This window comes from Bidens hawaiensis, unplaced genomic scaffold (genome assembly GCF_021521415.1).
Source record: "Bidens hawaiensis isolate Kalapana, Puna unplaced genomic scaffold, B.hawaiensis_p1.1 tig00006534_1, whole genome shotgun sequence".
In the NCBI taxonomy this organism is placed as follows: Eukaryota; Viridiplantae; Streptophyta; class Magnoliopsida; order Asterales; family Asteraceae; genus Bidens; species Bidens hawaiensis.
This window is the reverse complement of record NW_027491439.1, coordinates 1,269,699-1,273,721: the sequence shown is the minus strand read 5'-3', so window position 1 is coordinate 1,273,721 and position 4,023 is coordinate 1,269,699.

The window sequence follows — 4,023 nt, the reverse complement described above, 5'->3', positions numbered from 1 at the left end:
AACGCCGGTAATAACCAGCTAAGCCCAGAAAGGAACGGATCTCAGAAGGAGAGGATGGCGTAATCCAGTTCCTGATTGCTTCAATCTTGGATGGGTCGACATGAATACCCATCTTGTTTACAACATGACCAAGAAACTGTACTTCATCAGACCAAAATTCACACTTGGAAAGCTTAGCATAGAGTTGCTCGGCTCTAAGCTTTTGCAATACCAATCGGAGATGTTGCTCATGCTCGGCCTTGGTCTTAGAATACACCAGAACATCATCGATAAACACGATCACGAATTTATCCAAGAAAGGCCTACACACCCGATTCATAAGATCCATGAAAACGGCGGGTGCGTTGGTTAAACCGAAGGACATGACCAAGAATTCAAAATGGCCATAACGAGTTCGAAAAGCAGTCTTCGGAACATCTTCATCGCGGATGCGCAACTGATGATAGCCAGAGCGGAGATCGATCTTCGAGAAACAAGAGGCACCTTGGAGTTGATCAAAGAGGTCGTCAATACGCGGTAAGGGATACCGGTTTTTAATGGTGAGTTTGTTCAACTCGCGGAAATCAATGCACATGCGAAACGATCCATCTTTCTTTTTAACGAACAACACCGGAGCACCCCAGGGCGAAGAGCTAGGGCGAATGAATCCTTTAGCAGTCAACTCTTGAAGTTGGCTGGCCAATTCTTGCATCTCAGCGGGTGCAAGACGGTAAGGAGATTTAGCAACGGGGGAAGCACCAGGGACAAGATCAACACGAAACTCGACTTCACGAGCGGGAGGGATACCAGGAAGATCATCAGGAAAAACTTCAGGAAAATCACGCACAACAGGGATATCGCGAAGCTTCTTTCCTTCATCGGGTTTAACCACATGTGCTAAAAATGCAATACACTTCTTCCGCATGAGTCTTTGGGCTTCGGCGCAAGACATAAGTTTAAGACCACTGGAGGGTTTTTCGCCGTAGATATGAAGATCACCATTTTCTCGAGGTATGCGAATCAATTTCTTGGCGCAAATAACTTCGGCGCGATTCTTCGAGAGCCAGTCCATACCAATGATAACATCAAAGCTTCCAAGAGGCATAGGGATGAGGTCGATCAGAAAATCGTTTTCGTTAAGGTTAAGCGTGCAATCTTTAATTACCGAGTTTATTAAAACAGTTTCGCCATTAGCCAATTCAACTGAAAAATCTTCTTTTAAGTTATCGCGCGGTCGCGCAAGCTTCCGCTCAAAGGCGCGAGAGATAAAACTTCTATCGGCGCCAGTATCAAAAAGCATAGATGCATAAAATCCGTTAAGCAAAAATGTACCATTAACTACGTCGTTATTCGCTTGCGCTTGGTGCGCGGTTATGTTAAAAGCTCGGCCACGCGTCACTTGGTTCGAAATTTGGTTCACCGGATTCGCTTGAGTAATCTGAACTTGTAGCCTTGGGCACGCGTTCCGGAAATGACTTGGATCACCGCAGTTAAAGCACGATCTGGGTCGTGGGTTTTGGTAAGTTGGCTGTGGGTTCTGCGGGTAGGCTGGTGGTGTTGGCGCAATCGGATTGGAGGGAGGGGTTCTACAGTACTCAACGGAGTGACCTACGCGGCCACATCGGTTACATTGTCGACACGGGACTTGAGGTGGGTGATGAAGTCTACAGGTTGGGCAAAAGGGTTGGTTTCCTGTGTAAGGTTTCTTAGTTGGCGGGGCAGGGAGTGCGGGGTTGGTTAAGGCATAGTTGTGGACTACAGGAGGTGCTGGGTAGGTTGACAGTGGGTTAGGCGCGTAAACTGGAGGTTGATAAATGGGTTGTTGGGTAATGGGCGGGTTGGTAAGCGCATAGGCTTGTCTGCGCCTACGTTTCTGGTTATGGTTTGAGGGTTCTGGTTTGGTTTCTGTTGGTTCAGGGACAGTCTTGGGTTTGGTCTTCTCAGTTCCCCGCAGGAACAGGGTTCCTGCTCTGACATGGTTGTCGCTGAGCACAGCGGCCAATTCGATGGCGTCAGAGAGGGTTACTGGGTTTCTGGCCCATACAGAATCTTGAATTTCCATGGGGAGACCCCCAAGGAATTTCTCGATGGCTCGGCGGGAAGGGGTAACAAGGTGAGGGACCAGTAAGCTTAGCTCGTGGAAGCGCGTCGCGTACTCGCGCGCTTCACCGCTGTATTGCTTCAAGTTCCAGAATTCTTCCTCCAGGCGCTTAACTTCGTTGGGAGGGCAGAATTCTCGCGTAAGAGTTTCCTTGAATTCCTCCCATGTCATGCTAGAAGCAGCCTCTGCGCCACGCGCATGAGCTACTCCATTCCACCATGTAAGCGCTCTGGATTCCAGGACACTGGAAGCATATAGGGTTCGTCTTTCTGAGGGGCATTGGGTATGGAGGAAAGCGTTTTCAATCTTCTCAAGCCATTGGAGCATCACGGTGGCTCCTTCAAGACCTGTGAACTTCGGAGGGTTACCCGCATTAAAGGACTTAATGTTATAACTGGAGGTATTAGCATTGTTTTGGCTCAAAGCTTGGGCTATCACGGCGGCCATTTCCTGGGAACGTTGCTGTCTACGCATGCGCGAGGCTTCTCTTCTCTGAAATCGGCGAGATAGCGGAGGCATTCTATAAAAGTTTTAATTTTAGTTAATATCTTGGTTTTTATCGCAAAGTTTAACTTTATAAAGCTTGGTTTCGCAGAGTTAGATACTATCAAAAGTTAAAGTAAAATAAATGATCCTAAATGCAGACTTAATAAAGGTAACAAATTCGAATCAAGAATCGACAATTCATGTATCACCATGACTTTCTGAATTCCCAATTTAAAATATACGAGCAAACGAGTATTGGAGATTGACGATTCATGTATCACCATGACTTTTCAATCCTCAATATAAAACATACAAGAAAATGAGTATTGGAGGTTGACAATTCATGTATCACCATGACTTTTCAAGTCTCCAACCTCAGAACATAATCGTAAATGGAAATTGAAAATCAACTATTCATGTATCACCATGACTTTTCGGATTTTCAATCCAAACAAACGAATATGTAAGTAAAATCAATAAAAATCGAAATTCGCAAAAATCGAAATATCGCGGAATAAAATCATATACTGCGCAAGCGCGAGCATATTCATAAATAACGAGTAATTAACAATAAGCGCGCAAACATGAGATTTCTCTCATGCGCGAGAAGGGACTCTTAGGTATTCTAGGCCGTTACGTCTAACCACCTATCCTAAAGTCAACGAGCTCTGATACCAATCTGTAACACCCCGACCAAAGGCGGATTATACATCGGGGCGCCACATATTGCTTCATTACTCGCGACACTATTGGTGTCAATATTTATTAATACACATTTTATCGCGCACGCGCAGCGGGGAAAATAAAGAACATAAATCAAACATAAATCAATATATTATAAATTATAACATTCAAACAACATTAACTTGTCTTGATACATTTTAATTCTAGGTCCAAAAGTAAAAACGTCCTACGTGTCCACAAGCTCCAAAACAGCTACTGCAAACCTGAACATGTGTTAAAATAAACGTCAAACACTTGCGTGTTGGTGAGAAATCAAGTTTAATAGATAATCATAGATAATCATAGTAAATCTGCGCGCAACACGTGTATGTCTAGAGTTTAACAAGGGTGTAATCAGATTGTGATCAAGCCTAAGATAGTTCATAGATCATAGTTCAATCCATGCTCCCAATTGAGCATAAAAACGAGAAAACATCTGTGCAAGTGTAAACAAAGAAAACCGTAAACGATAGGTCTCCCGTGTTCAACTAATGGTACCAACGGAACTGCGGAATAGGCCGAACAAAGCGGTTAATGATACACACATACAAATAAACAGCCAAGTAAACGTCCTCAACACATGGGATACTGCGCGACTAAAGTTCATAAACAAGTTTAAGACTCAAGTTTTGTATGAACACATGAACATCCCAAAGCATTTAAAATAAAAAGGGATTAGATACGAGATAACTCACATGATAAACGATGCGGTGATAGATAAAGCAAGAACCAAC